The sequence below is a fragment of the Dermochelys coriacea genome, chromosome 1, assembly GCF_009764565.3.
Source record: "Dermochelys coriacea isolate rDerCor1 chromosome 1, rDerCor1.pri.v4, whole genome shotgun sequence".
Classification (NCBI taxonomy): domain Eukaryota; kingdom Metazoa; phylum Chordata; order Testudines; family Dermochelyidae; genus Dermochelys; species Dermochelys coriacea.
In genome coordinates, this window is record NC_050068.2 from 326,407,424 (window position 1) to 326,424,091 (window position 16,668).

Below are 16,668 nucleotides of genomic sequence, written 5' to 3' on the forward strand. Positions count from 1 at the left end.
AACCCCTGCAATTCCCTCCCACCGGCACCCCCAACCCCATCCCTGTGCTACCAGCGTGCCCTGCCACACCGCCCCCCTGCCAAGAGACCCCACCCCCTTATGCCCAGCAACCCCCATGCCCAGTGACCCCTCACCCAGAGAGCTCCATCACAGATCCCTATGCCCAGCAATCTCCCACCCACAGAACCCCTCCACTGCCCAGTGCTCTTCTCACAGCCCCCTCACAACTGCCCAGAACCCCATATTCCTGACGGAATTCAGCACCAAGAAATTAAATTCTGTGCACAAAATTTTAAAATTCTGCAAATTTTGTCAATAAATAAATGTGGAGGCTCCAGCATGGCAGTGGCAAGCATAGGCCACTGGCTGCATAGAGGTGGGAGATCACCCTGCAGCCTTCCCCCTCCCCTCTTAGGATAGGGACTTGGCAGTGAGATACCTCTATGTGCATGGCAGAAGGCCACTGGGAAGCGTTTTATATGATGGCTGGGATATCAGCCATGACCCAAAATCCATTTGAATGACAAAAAAGAAATAGGTTTCAGAGTAGCAGCCGTGTTAGTCTATATTCACAAAAAAGAAAAGGAGTACTTGTGGCACCTTAGAGACTAACAAATTTATTTGAGCATAAGCTTTCGTGAGCTACGGTTCACTTCATCAGATGCATGCCACAAGTACATGTTCCTCACACATTCTTGTCAACTACTGGAAATGGCCCACCTTGATTATCACTACAAAAGGTTGTTTTTTTTCCCTCTCTCTCCTGCTGGTAATAGCTCACCTTACCTGATCACTCTCCTTACAGTGTGTATGGTAACACCCGTTGTTTCATGTTCTCTGTGTATATAAATCTCCCCACTGTATTTTCCACTGAATGCATCCGATGAAGTGAGCTGTAGCTCACGAAAGCTTATGCTCAAATAAATTTGTTAGTCTCTAAGGTGCCACAAGTCCTCCTTTTCTTTTTCCTCCTGTTGACACTGGAATATTGTGAATGGGCAGGAAAAGCAAACACCACCTTCTTTTATTGTCATTTAACTTTCCCTCCTCCCAGCCCAGGTCTGCTGCGGATCCCTGCTGGGGAAGGGAGGAGAGGAAAAGGTGAGGTTCCAAAGGGGATCCTGGCGTCTGGGCTTAAACTTCAGAGAAGAGGGAGGCGGAGTGAAAAGGAGACTAGGAGAGAGATTGCAGGGAGTTGCCAGCAGGGCAGGGCACGTGGGCAGAAGAGGGGCGAGGTGCAGGTACAGCGTGAGGATGCTTGGAACAGCTGCTCTCCCTTGGGGCCATCAGCCTGCTCCCCAGAAGGCCCTAGGGTATTCACTGCTTGCTCACTGAAGCAGACAAAGAACACCCCCCCCCCCACACACACACACACTCTTTTTTCCCTTCCCAGCCTGGCCCCCGCAGCCATCCCCAGCCTGGTTCCTCCTCCCCCCGGCTCCCTGAAATCCCCCGTGCCCCGTCTACCCCCTGAGCTTGGCTCCCCCACTCTTCCCAGCCTCTGGGTATTTCCTCCCCCTGCCCCGCTCCGCTCCGCTCTGTTCCCAGCCTTGCCTTCCCCCCTCCACCCACTGCCTGACTTGGCCTGGACTGGCCTGGCTACCTCTGCTCACTCACATGCAAACTTTCACTCCTGGCCCCGTGAGGCCCCACTGGATCTGGAGTCCTCAGCCGGGTGAATGAGGAGTGAGTGGGCAGAGGGGAGGAGCCAGGGGGCTGGGGAGAAGCCTGTCCACCCAGCACGGGAGAAGGGCTGGACAGAGAGGAGAGGAGTCCATGCCGCAGCCAGAGATGGTGATCCCCCAAATTTTCGGGTGCCCCACACAGCTGCGTATGCCTAAGGACAGCCCTGCAAGTGACGCTGTGATGGTCTCTGATTCTGTGAGCAGTGAGAACCAAGAACACTGTGGGGTGCGTGCAGGGCAGGCTCAGACCTGCTTCCCCCTACCAAGAATATTTTCACCAGTTGGTAAAGTGATTTGCCTAAGGTCACCCAGCAGTCCAGTGGCAGAGCTAGCAGTAGTGCCAGGCAGTGCTCTTTCCACTAGGCTACAGTGTGACTAAGTATGAATTTTGTGTGATATTTTTACATTCCCCTCCCCTGTGTGAGGCACAGTCTGGATGACAGGTGCCCCTGTCTCAATTCTCCTCCACCTGTCACTTACCTCCGTGTCCCCCTTCCCAGTGTCCCACCCCTCATCTCCCTGTCACCTGACCCTCTAACCTCTCTCTCCCACCCACCCAACCATCCCATTTATCTCTCTCTCCATAATCACCTTCCTGCACCCCACACACCTTTCCCCCCATTCCCACCTACTCTCCACCCCAATTACCTTCCCCTCCACTGAGCATGTGCATGTGTAATTTATTTTCTTTTCAAAAATAGTTTCAGACACGTCTGAGTATTCTGCTGTACTCAGATTACATTGCTGCAAACTTAAAAAAATACCTTTGACCGAAGCATATTGGAGCAGGATGCCCCTCCCCCCTTTTTAAATTTTCATAGATTCATAGATACTAAGGTCAGAAGGGACCACTCTGATCATCTAGTCCGACCTCCTGCACAGCGCAGGCCACAGAATGTCACCCACCACTCCTATGAAAAACCTCACCCATGTCTAAGCTATTGAAGTCCTCAAATCATGGTTCAAAACTTCAAGGAGCAGAGAAGCCTCCCTCCAGTCAACCATGCCCCATGCTACAGAGGAAGGCAAAAAAAAAAAAAAAAAAAAAAAAAACCTCCAGGGCCTCTCCAATCTGCCCTGGAGGAAAACTCCCTCCCGACCCCAAACATGGCAATCAGCCAAACCCTGAGCACATGGGCAAGATTCACCAGCCAGATACCCAGGAAAGAATTTTCAATAGTAAATCAGATCCCATCCATCTAATATCCCATCTCAGGGGATTTGGCCTATTTACCCTGAATATTTAAAGATCAATTACTTACCAAAATCCCATTATCCCATCATACCATCTCCTCCATAAACTTATCGAGTAGAATCTTAAAACCAGATAGATCTTTTGCCCCCACTGCTTCCCTTGGAAGGTTATTCCAAAACTTCACTCCTCTGATGGTTAAAAACCTTCGTCTGATTTCAAGTCTAAACTTCCTGGTGGCCAGTTTATACCCATTTGTTCTTGTGTCCACATTGGTGCTGAGCTTAAATAATTCCTCTCCCTCTCCTGTATTTATCCCTCTGATATATTTATAGAGAGCAATCATATCTCCCCTCAACCTTCTTTTAGTTAGGCTAAACAAGCCAAGCTCCTTAAGTCTCCTTTCATAAGACAAGTTTTCCATTCCTCGGATCATCCTAGTAGCCCTTCTCTGTACCTGCTCCAGTTTGAATTCATCCTTTTTAAACATGAGAGACCAGAACTGCACACAGTATTCTAGGTGAGGTCTCACCAGTGCCTTGTATAACGGTACTAAAACCTCCTTATCCCTACTGGAAATGCCTCTCCTGATGCATCCCAAAACCGCATTAGCTTTTTTCACAGCCATATCACATTGGCAGCTCATAGTCATCCTATGATCAACCAATACTCCAAGGTCTTTCTCCTCTTCCGTTACTTCTAATTGATGTGTCCCCAACTTATAACTAAAATTCTTGTTATTAATCCCTAAATGCATAACCTTACACTTCTCACTATTAAATTTCATCCTATTACTATTACTCCAGTTTACAAGGTCATCCAGATCCTCCTGTATAATATCCCGATCCTTCTCCGAATTGGCAATACCTCCCAGCTTTGTATCATCTGCAAACTTTATTAGCACACTCCCACTTTTTGTGCCAAGGTCAGTAACAAAAAGATTAAATAAGATTGGTCCCAAAACCGATCCCTGAGGAACTCCACTGGTAACCTCCCTCCAACCTGACAGTTCACCTTTCAGTAGGACCCGTTGCAGTCTCCCCTTTAACCAATTCCTTATCCACCTTCTGATGTTCATATTGATCCCCATCTTCTCCAATTTAACTAATAATTCCCCATGTGGCACGGTATCAAATGCCTTACTGAAATCTAGGTAAATTAGATCCACTGCATTTCCTTTATCTAAAAAATCTGTTACTTTTTCAAAAAAGGAGATTAGGTTGGTTTGGCACGATCTACCTTTTGTAAAACCATGTTGTATTTTGTCCCATTTACCATTGACTTCAATGTCCTTAACTAATTTCTCCTTCAGAATTTTTTCCAGGACCTTGCATACTACAGATGTCAAACTAACTGGCCTGTAGTTACCTGGATCACTTTTTTTTCCTTTCTTAAAAATAGGAACTATATTAGCAATTCTCCAATCATTCGGTACTATTCCTGAGTTTACAGATTCATTAAAAATTCTTGCTAATGGGCTTGCAATTTCAGGTGCCAATTCCTTTAATATTCTTGGATGAAGATTATCTGGGCCCCCCGATTTAGTCCCATTAAGCTGTTTCAGTTTCGCTTCTACCTCTGATATGGTAATATCTACCTCTATATCCTCCTTCCCATTTGTCATGCTACCATTATCCCCAAGATCCTCTTTAGCCTTATTAAAGACTGAGGCAAAGTATTTGTTTAGATATTGGGCCATGCCTAGATTATCTTTAACCTCTGCTCCATCCTCAGTGTTAAGCGGCCCCACTTCTTCCTTCTTAGTTTTCTTCTTATTTATATGGCTATAGAACCTTTTACTATTGGTTTTAATTCCCTTTGCAAGGTCCAACTCTACTCGACTTTTAGCCTCTCTGACTTTATCCCTACATCTTCTGACCTCAATTAGGTAGCTGATCAGGTAAATTTCAGATCTCTGGGTTGGATTCAAACTCTTAGTTCCTGAACGTGACTCAGATTAGATTACCAGAACATTCCACCTTAAGCTAAACACATCCTATGGTAGAGAGGTAGTTTTCCAGATAGTTAATCTCTCTGTGTACATGCTAGGCATAATCCATTCAGCACACTGCCAAGCATTTCAAAGGGTGAAATGAGGTTAACCAATGGGACACAGTAATACCAGAGTACAAAATATATAGCTCTCGCTGGTAGGGGAGTGGCACCATATGTGAAAAAAACATGGAGTCAAATAAAGTAAAAATCTTAAATGAATCAAATGGTACCATAGAATCTCTATGGATAGAAATCCAGTGCTTGAACAATAAGCATATAGCAGTGGGAATATACTACCGACCAGCTGACCAGGATGATGATAGTGATTATTAAATGCTCAGGGAGATTAGAGAGACTACACAAACAGAAAACCCAATAATAATGGGAGATTTCAACTATCCTCATGTTGACTGAATATATCCCCTCAGGATAGGATGCAGAGATAAAATTTCTAGACACCAGAAATGATTCTTGGTGCAGCTTGTCCTGGAACCCACAAAGGGAGAGGCAATTCTTGATTTAGTACTAAGTGGAGTACAGGATCCGGTCCAAGAGGTGAATATGGCTGAACCGCTCGCTAATAGTGACCATAAAGTAATTAAATTTAACCTCCTTGTAGGAGGACAAATGCCAAAGAAACTCATGACAGTAGCATTTAACTTCCAAAAGGGGAACTACACAAAAATGAGGAAGCTAGTTAAATGGAAATTAACACTACTGTGCCAACATCAACATCCGGGACACCAAGATTAGTGTCAACAATGGAGCCCTGCAGACAGCTATATACAAGAAACCCACGGATCACCTCACATTCACAGATCCTGTAAACAACCCAGACACACCAAGAAATCTGTTGTCTACAGCTAGGCACTCAGATACTACAGAATATACTCCAAGGAGAAAGTCCAGGATACATACATTAACACACTTAAAACTGACTTCACCAAAGAGGGACACTCCACTAGAGAAGTAGATCACATCATGGAATGGGCCACTTAAATAGCTCAAGAGAACCTGCTTCAATACAGGGGTGGTAAAACCCTCTGACAGAATATCCCTACTTGTCACCTAACACCCCACATTAAACAGTTACAATACTCAATCATTAAACAATCACATCTTGAAAATGAAGCTCCTCTTCTGGCCTGCAAACAACCCCCCAAGCTCATCATCACAAGTAAGCTCCCCACAGAGCAGGACACATAAACTCAAAGTGGAACCAGCTACTGCCATAACACCAGAAGCAAAACCTGCAGACATCTCCACCACCATGATGACCAATACTCCCTACAACACACCTTTCAAGCTCCATAGGCCCTACACATGTCACACGAACTTTTAGAAAGGATCCAGAGGTGGTCCTGGCAGTTATAAGCCAGTAAACATAACTACAAAACTGGTTCAAACTAGTAAAGAACAAAATTATCAGACACATAGATAAACACAATGTGTTGGGTAAGAGTCAACATGGCTTTTGTAAATGGAAATCATGGCTCACCAATCTATTAAAATTCTTTTAGGGAGTCAACAAGTATGTGAACAAGAATAATTCAGTGGATGTTGTGTACTTGGACTTCCAGAAAGCCTTTGATAGGTCTCTCACCAAAGGCTCTTAACCAAAGTAAGTAATCAGGGGATAAGAGGGAAGGACTTCTCCTGGATCAGTAACTGGTTAAAAGATAGGAAACAAAGGGTAGGAATAAATGGTTAGTTTTCAAAATGGAATGAGGTAAATAGCGGGGTTCCCCAAGAATCTGTATTGTGACCTGTGGCATTCAAGATATCAATAAATGATCTGGAAACAAGGGTAAACAGTAAGGTGGCAAAATTTGCAGATGATAAAAATAATTCAAGATAGTTAAGTCCAAAGCTGACTGTGGAAAAGTTACAAAGGGATCTCACTAAATTGAGTGACTGGGCAATAAAATAGCAGATGAAATTAAGTGTTGATAAATGCAAAGTAATGCACATTGGAAAAAGAATCCCCTCTATACAGATAAAATGATGGAGTCTAAATTAGCTGTTACCCCTCAAGAAAGAGATCATGGAGCTGTTATGGATGTCTGAAAAATCTGCTCATTGTGCAGCGGCAGTCAAAAAAAGCTAACAATGTTAGTAACCATTAGGAAATGGACAGATGATAAAACAAAAAATATCATAATGCCACTATATAATTCCATTGTACTCCCACACCTTGACTATTGCGTGCAGTTCTGGTCGCTCCATCTAAAAATATCTATATTAGAATTGGAAAAGGTGCAGCAAAGGGCAATGAAGATGATTATGGGTATAGAACAGTTTCTGTACACGGAGAGATTAAAAAGACTGGGACTGTTCAGCTTAGAAAGCAGATGACTGAGGGGAGATATGATGGAGGTCTACAAAATCATGAACAGCACGGAGAAAGAGAGTAGGGAAGTGTTATTTATCCCTTCACATAACACAAGAACTAGGAGTCCCCCAATGAAATTAATAGAAGCTAGGCTTAAAACAAACAGAAGGAAGTACTTCTTCACACAATGCATGGTCAACCTCTGGAATTCATTGCCAGGGGATGTTGTGAAGGCCAAACATGTAATTAGGTGCAAAAAAGAATTAGATAAATTCATGGCGGATAGCTCCATCAATGGCTGTTAGCCAAGATGGTCAGGGATGTAACCCCATGCTCCTGGTGTCCCTGAACCTCCAATTGCCAGAAGCTTGGACAGGGGCACCAGAAAAGGGGTGGGAGGACTGGCTTCCATGGCCCTGTCACATTTTCCCTGCCTTGAGGTGAGTAATGGGGGGAGGGGTTGGAGAGGAGCAAGCGGCAGGCAGGGTCTCGGGGGGGAAGAGGTGGAGCAGTCATGGAGGCCTTGGGGGTAAGAAGTTGAGGAAGGGCAGGAAGAGTGGAGTGAGGGTGGGACCTCAGAAAGAGGCGGAGTGGGAGTGGGAAGAGGTGAAGCCAGTATGGCCTCCTTATGTTCTTAAAAGGTGAGGCTCCTAACAGGTGAATTAAAGTATTTGGCTAATAAGTCGTAATTTGATTTCCTCCAAAGTGCTAGTTGGTGGCATACACTCTGTTGGGGTAACTCTCAAGCCTTTGACCCCCTGGTGTGCTGTGCTCAGCTCTGGTTTGAGCTCTATCTGTGAGCAAAAGTTTATTGCCAGAACATGTGAACTTTAACAAAATCTTTTTTGGGGGGGAGAGGAAGGGTTATACTTTGTGAAGCTCTTGTTCACATAACCCTAAATATGGCTCACTGACCAAACCCTGTGTCCACGTGAGGCATACAAACTTTCAAGGCAATCCAAGTAACCATATGGATTTTAGAGTCAAATTTTAAACAGAAACACTAACTATAGTGGAGCTGCTACTGCACTATAATACTACAAAAATGAAATTCCATTAAAAAATAGTTTTAACAATCAGGGGCCAGGGAAAGGGAGAACAGAAGGTTTAAGCCCCCAGAATAAAGCAGCTAAATCAACTGATTTCATACTATGTTGTTGTACTATTAAAATATATCTAGTGAGGCCTTTTATGAAAGCTTGTAATGTTCTGAATTGATGGTCATTATGAAATATGTATACAGACTGTTGTGAACCTACGTATTTATATATAGAGAGAGCAAGAGAGAGAGAGAGAGAGAAAAAACTGTGCTCTTAAACAGTGGTGCAACTTCAAGGCAGTGAGCAAGCAGGCAGGAAGGGGCTTCTCCCAACCCCATTGTTTACACAAAACTGGCTTCAAGGAACTAGCTCTAGTCCCGCCCAGGAAAGGACAGTGGTGGCCCATTAGAGTTAAAGGTAAGACTCTGTGACAACTCAAAATTGAAAAGAATATCCCAGATACCAAACCAGAAGGGAGTTTCCATACGTTGAATAACCATGAGTCATCCTGGCCTAGGGAGGGGAAGAGGAAGAGGAAAAAGTCCTTTAAAGGCAGGGTTAGGACCAGAATTTGGGGCACAGGCACCAACTTTGCAAAGTGCCAGGCGGAGCTTGACCCCTGGCTCTGTCTCAGGCCTTGCCCCCACTACACCCTTTCCCCCAAGATCCTGCCACGTCTCTTCCCACCCATGCTCCGCCATGCCCTGCCCCACCTCTTCCTGCCCAGTTCCGATCCTCCCCCGGGCATGCCATGTCCTCGCTCCTCCCACTCCCTCCCAGCCTCCTGCATGCTGTGAAACAGCTGTTCACGGAGGGTGGGAGGCGCGTGCAGGGTGGGGGAAGCACTGATCTGTAGGGCCCGTTGGCGGGTGGGAAGAACTGGGGGGGGAGCTGATGGGGGGCTGCCGGTGGGTGTTCAGCCCCCACCATTTATTCCCTGTGGGGTCTTCAGCCCAAGAACACCCATGGAGTTGATGTCTGTGATTTGGGGGACAGTCTCAAGTCAGGAGGCTGTCCCGGAATGCTATATCCCTGCTGTAGCTAGGGTTTATACTGAGAAACTGTTTAAGGCAATAGGTAAATTATGAAAGGGATTTTATCTAATATGGAAGTATAAAGCCTGAGGTTGCATCTTTGTTTATTTTCAGTGTAACTGGTATGTTTGCTTTCCCTTACTATTTCATCTTTGAATCCATGGGTTTTCTATTAAATAAACTGCTTGTTTATTTTCATCCTAAGCAGGTCTCTGGTGTGCAAACCATGTGGAGTGTATAAGCTAAAGTAAGCTGGTGTCTGGGGGGCTGGTTTCATGTCTTCGGGAGTGAGGAACCAGAGGGGAACAGCCTGAGTGTCTGGGGAGGATGTATTGGAGAGACTCTGGACTGAAAGGGCTCTTGGTGTCACCCTCCAAAAAAGAATCAGGCTGGTGAGCGCCAGCATGAAACTTTACACTTGTGGGCTGGCTACTGCTGTCAGAGATCTGAACTAAAGTCACACCACCACACACAGCACCAAGGCACCCAAAGGTTACAGGGCAGGCAGTACCAGAATTCCTTAGTCAGGAATGGACCGCAAAATGTCACATTGATCAAGTATTTGGAAGTCAGAAAATATTAAGGCAGACTATGGAACCTTAACTCTTTCCCCTTAAGGCCTGTGGTGTCTGCATCATGATACAGACTTTAATACTTTGACTTAAGTGATCTTTGAAGTTGCAGGAATTATTTTACAGCGGGAATCGCACTTCCATTTATCACTCTCCACATATTGCAATATGGCTGTGTTGCTCTGATTCTGCTTCAGGCACTTACAAAGCCAGCTTTTCAATATTTCTTTATTTCTCCGTCTACTTTATGTGGTCCCATGTTTTATTAACTGCACACCGCACAATAAAGTTATTTTCTTTATAAACTTTGCTATGGTGTTCATCACTCTGGTATATGAGCACTTCACAAACATTTAATCAATAGTTTTTTTCCTTGCAACATCGCTGTGAGGTCAGGAAGTATGATTATCTTCATTTTACCAGTGTGGCACAGAGAGAATAAGATAAGTGACTTGCCCAAAATCACACAGAAAGTCTCTGACGGGGCCAATGAAATAATCCAGGTCTCAGAAATGCCATTCTAGTGACTGAAGCACAAGAGCCGTTTTTCTCTTCCAGCAGACTCCTGCCTCATTTACTACACACCACAAAACTTCAGCAATGAATGCTTTGGACCTCACAGTAATTCACTGTACAACTCTACATCCATACCTTGGACAGAGAATGCAGCAATGAGCAAATAGTTCTGCAGTAATAATAGTACATGATCATGTAATGGAAAAAGAGTTGTAGTGAATACACACGAAGGGGAAGAGTTAAAGTTACTCAAGACCTTCCAACTAATATATGTTGTTGCAGGATGTTGTATTCAGACTGAAGTGCTCAACTGGAGACAGTGTCTTAAGCAGAATTATGTCCCACACAACAGCCTCCTTCAATTCAAGTCTTGTGAAGAAAATCTTTAACAGGTGGTTGGTTGTCACTTTGTTATATTTCACGTTTTTTGGAAAAATAGAGGAGTTGTTTTTACATTTATCAATTTGCTATTCATCTAAAAGAGCTTCATTATATTTCTCTCTGATTTGGATTGACACAGGGAAAGTCTGTGTTCGCAAAAAGAAAAGGAGTACTTGTGGCACCTTAGAGACCAACAAATTAATTTGAGCATAAGCTTTTGTGAGCTACAGCTCACTTCATCGGATGCAGTGGAAAATTTTTCAGTGGAAAATACTCTCATAGAGAAGACCTTCCACTGAATGCATCCGATGAAGTGAGCTGTAGCTCACGAAAGCTTATGCTCAATTAAATTTGTTAGTCTCTAAGGTGCCACAAGTACTCCTTTTCTTTTTACAGGGAAAGTGACTCAGTACTAATGAAAGGAATAAGATTCTTTTTACTTGTCAGCTAGGCTCTTACAATTAATGCCTACTGTTAAGATAAGATGGACTGAGTCCAGAGGAGATGTGAATTTTTCTTACATTAATGATAAAATCTAAGCATTTGCTGGAAACATCATAGGGATTTAGCAAGCGTAACTAGGATTGTGAAGCTCTTCAGCAGTCTGTGAATTTGGACTCTGGCTTTGGAAGAACTAAGAGGCACTCAGAAAGCAGCATCAGCAGTCAGCCCAGCAGTATTCATAAGACGAAACTACTTTTGATTCAATTTCCCTTAGTAAGTTAACAATCATAATGTCACACATCCAGCCATTTGTCTCTTGAAAATACACTTCCAGCCAGTGATGAGCTGCCAAAATCTTAACAACCGGTTCCCTCTTCACCCCACGAGGGGGTTGTTGCCCATCCCTGCCCCCAGGGACTCCTGCCCCATCCAATCCCCCGCGTTTCTTGATGCCCCCCCGGGACCCCTGCCCCTTCCACCCCCCTCCCCTGTCCCCTGACTGCCCCCAGAACCGGGCAGGAGGGTCTCGTGGGCCACCATAGTGAGTGCCCACCCTGCCCCGAAGAGCCAGAGGGACCTGCCGGCTGGGCTTACCTGGGGCAGCTCCCAGGAAGCATCCGGCAAGTCCCTCTGGCTCCTACGGGTGGGATAGCGTAGCAGCCGCTCCCCCCACTGATCACATCAAAAGTGGCACCTTAGGCCACAGGAAAAATTTGGTGGGTGCACCGGCAGCTCCCCGAACTGCACCCGCCCCAGCTCACCTCCGCCTCCTCCCCTGAACGTGCCGCCCCGCTCTGCTTCTCCGTCCCCCCGCCCCCGGTTTCCCGCAAATCAGCTGTTTGCGCAGGAAGCCGGGGGTGGGGCGCTGAGAAGCAAGCGGCGGCTTCGCGCTCAGGCCCAGGGAGGTGGAGGTGAGCTGGGGTGGGGAGAGGTTCCCCTGCGGACCCCCCGGATTACCTGCTGCGGTGAGGGCTGCCCTCCTTGCCCCCGCCCCCCGCACTATCTCACCTCCCTGGGCCTGAGCGCGAAGCCGCTGCTTACTTCTCAGCCCCCGTACCCTCCTCCGGCTTCCTGCGCGAACAGCTGATTCATGGGAAGCCGGGGGGCTGGGAGGGCAGAGAAGCAGAGCAGGGAGGTGCGTTCAGGGGAGGAGGCGAAGCGGAGGTGAGCTGGGGCCGGGCGCAGGGCAGGGCAGGGAGCTGCCAGTAGATGCTCTGCACCCACCAAATTTTCCCTTTGGGTGCTCCAGCCCCAGAGCACCCACAGAGTTGGATCCTAAGGTGCCACTTTTGGCCGGTTGTTAAATTTAGAAGCCCTTTTAGAACCAGTTGTCCCTCGCAGGACAACCAGTCCTAAAAGGGCTTCTAAATTTAACAACTGGTTCCAGCGAACCAGTGCGAACTGGCTCCAGCTCACCACTGCTTCCAGCCTAACACTCAGGATTGGAAGCATAGTTTAATAAGTAAGCCGCAAGTATTTGGGATTACATTATGATTGTGTGTTGTACCTGCACAAGCAGCAGCAATCTAAGTCCTCTGACTTCTCAAAATCGTAACTGCTAGATGTGTTTTAGATGTGTTTTGTGGTATGAATACCACACGTGTATAATCAGTCCAGTTATGTTGTTGGCCTTATTTCTTTTGTGAAGCCTCTAAGTGAGACCAAAAGTGAGAGAGCAATGTGGAGAAAAAGTCAGGGGAGCCAAATAACTGGCGGGAGCAGCTGGCAAACAATCCTTCAGCCATAAAATTCCACCTGTTTTGTAAGGGTTTCATGCCCTGCAGGGTGAATTCCAATAAATATGTGGAAGAGGTGGAATTTCAAGGAAGCAGAAGTATGTGTGGCAGCCAGGCATATGAAAACCATCTACCAAACTGTCAACAGCTATTCAGATTTTGTCCAAAACGGAGGTACAATCTTAGAGAATTAGGATGAGGACCAGAAATACTGATAGGAGAAAATGCATTGATCCACTCATAAGCCAAGGTTCCTGCAGAATTTCCACATGGTGGTCATTTTGAAGAATGAACCATGGCTTGTTATACCGTAGAGAACAATGTTGATTAGAGAAATTAACTAGTCTCTGCCCTGGGCACCCATTGATAATATAATTATTTAAAGAGTGGGTGGTCATGTAATTAAAGACTGTATCATAATGCATATGATCAAAGGGGCCAAATAAAGATTTGCATGTGCACAAGAGAGCCACATTAAGGTTGCACAGACAATCTTAATTCTGCTATTTCCTAACTCTTGAGTGCTTGACTTTGCCACCTTAATAACATTCTTTTAATGTAGTTGTGTGTAATTTCATAGAGGTTTTTTAAAATGAAAAAACAGAAATTCCATCATGCTACATCATAGCTCAGTGGTTTGAGCATTGGTCTGTCAATCCCAGGGTTGTGAGTTCAATCCTTGAGGGGGCCATTTAGGGATCTGGGGCAAAAATTGGGGATTGGTCCTGCTTTGAGCAGGGGGTTGGACTAGATGACCTCCTGAGGTGCCTTCCAACCCTGATATTCTATGATTGACACCCACGTGGTTCATCAACAGGATTGGAAGCTTTAGATACACTGCACAAACCTCTGCCACTTGAGAGAACGGAGCAACTGATAGCAGTATTATCCTCTATGAAGTATCAGCAATAGAGGAGGATGGAACATTTTGCCAGTGGGTTTCACAGATATTTGCTGACAGCCCACTGACCACAGGAATGTTGAGAATCAGAACTCTTGGGCTCCATTCAAGGCTCTGGAGAGCAGTGTGCTCAAGTGGGCATAGACTCTTCTACCCGTTTCCCACCCCTAAATATGACCTATTCTGCCCCACCCCTGAAACCTGTCCCTTTCCCAGTCCTGTCTCTTCTCCACCCCATGCCCGTTGTCCCAGTCCTGTTCTCCTCAAAGAGCCAGTCCCAGTCTCCACTCCTCAGATTTCTCATCCCAGTCACAGTGTCCTTGCACAGGTAGTCCCAGTTCCTCTCCTGCACTTCAGCTCCTCATTTTGGTAGCAGATAGAATACCCCTGGTCGGGATTCCAGGGGTGTGTCTGTGTGGATTTATTCTTGTGCTTTTTCAGGGAGTTTCTTGAGCAAATGCTGTAGTTTCTTTTGGTAACCCTCAGTGGGATCAGAGGGTGATGGCTTGTAGAAAATGGTGTTGGAGAGCTGCCTAGCTGCCTCTTGTTCATATCCTGACCTATTCATGATGATGACAGCACCTCCTTTGTTACTCTTTTTGATTATGATGTCAGATTTGTTCCATAAACCTGGAAATCCTGAATGCCCCATCATCTCAGGCATTGGCACCCTGACAGCAGGATTGTCTGGCTATGTAGACTCTCTCCTCAGGCCCTGTGCTACCAGCACTCCCAGCTATCTTCGAGACACCACTGACTTCCTGAGGAAACTACAATCCATTGGTGATCTTCCTGAAAACACCATGCTAGCCACTATGGATGTAGAAGCCCTCTACACTAACATTCCATACAAAGATGGATTACAAGCCGTCAGGAACAGTATCCCCGATAATGTCACGGCAAACCTGGTGGCTGAACTTTGTTCTCACCCATAACTATTTCACATTTGGGGACAATGTATACCTTCAAATCAGCGGCACTGCTACGGGTACCCTCATAGCCCCACAGCATGCCAACATTTTTATGGCTGACTTAGAACAACGCTTCCTCAGCTCTCGTCCCCTAATGCCCCTACTCTACTTGCACTACATTGATGACATCTTCATCATCTGGACCCATGGAAAAGAAGCTCTTGAGGAATTCCACCATGATTTCAACAATTTCCATCCAACCATCAACCTCAGCCTGGACCAGTCCACACAAGAGATCCACTTCCTGGACACTACGGTGCTAATAAGCGACGGTCACATAACCACCACCCTATACCGGAAACCTACTAACCGCTATGCCTACCTACATGCCTCCCGCTTTCATCCAGACCACATCACATGATCCATTGTCTAAAGCCAAGCTCTATGATACAACTGCATTTGCTCCAACCCCTCAGACAGAGACAAACACCTACAAGATCTCTATCAGGTGTTCTTACAACTACAATACCCACCTGCTGAAGTGAAGAAACAGATTGACAGAGCCAGAAGAGTTCCCAGAAGTTACCTACTACAGGACAGGCCCAACAAAGAAAATAACAGAACGCCACTGGCCATCACTTTCAGCCCCCAACTAAAACCTCTCCAATGCATCATCAAGGATCTACAACCCATCCTGAAGGATGCCCATCACTCTCACAGATCTTGGGAGACAGGCCAGTTCTTGCTTACAGACAACCCCTAACCTGAAGCAAATACTCACCAGCAACCACACACCACACAACAGAACCACTAACCCAGGAAACTATCCTTGCAACAAAGCCCGTTGCAAACTGTGTCCACATATCTATTCATGGGACGCCATCATCGGGCCTAATCACATCAGCCACACTATCGGGCTCATTCACCTGCACATCTACCAATGTGATATATGCCACATGTGCAGCAATGTCCCTCTGCCATGTACATTGGCCAAACTGGACAGTCTCTACATAAAAGAATAAATGGACACAAATCAGACGTCAAGAATTATAACATTCAAAAAACCAGTCGGAGAACACTTCAGTCTCTTTGGTCACTCGATTACAGACCTAAAAGTGGCAATTCAACAAAAAACTTCAAAATGAGACTCCAATGAGAAACTGCTGAATTGGAATTAATTTGTAAACTGGATACAAGTAACTTAGGCTTGAATAAAGACTGGGAGTGGATGGGTCATTACACAAAGTAAAACTATTTCCCCATGTTTATTCCCTCCCCCCTCCCCAGGTTCCTCAGTCGTTCTTGTCAACAGCTGGAAATGGCCCACCTTGATTATCACTACAAAAGGTCCCCCCCACCCCTCCCCCGCTGGTAATAGCTCATCTTCCCTGATCATTCTCTTTACAGTGTGTATGGTAACACCCATTGTTTCATGTTCTCTATATATATAAATCTCCCCCTGTATTTTCCACTGAATGCATCCGATGAAGTGAGCTGTAGCCTACAAAAGCTTATGCTCAAATAAATTTGTTAGTCTCTAAGGTGCCACAAGTACTCCTTTTCTTTTTGCGAATACAGACTAACACGGCTGCTATTCTGAAATATGTCTGACTGTATCTTTCTGGATGAAACTGTCAGTAATCTTATTTACATCTAGGTTCCCTGGAATTGTTTTGATGCACGTTAAGGACAGCTACATTATTCAGTTGTGTCTGTCCCATTGATGATTGGAGATAAGTTTTAAGTCTTCTGAAGCAGGAGAATGAGCATACCACAGTTCAGGATGATACAGGCACAGAGAGAAAGAATCTTATGAATTTGCAGTGCTGTGGAAACTTAGTGCTTCCAGAGTACTGCAAATGACTCCAAGAACTCTTTCTTGATTTAGGCACCATCATTTTGTATGTATAGTTGGGATTACATTTTGCC

General features: G+C 45.5%; 1 long non-coding RNA gene across 1 annotated transcript in view; it reads left to right on the forward strand.

The window, feature by feature from the left end:
* LOC122456615 overlaps nucleotides 1-16,668 on the forward strand; it is a 94,019-nt gene that overhangs the window by 44,942 nt on the left and 32,409 nt on the right. The window lies entirely within an intron of this gene.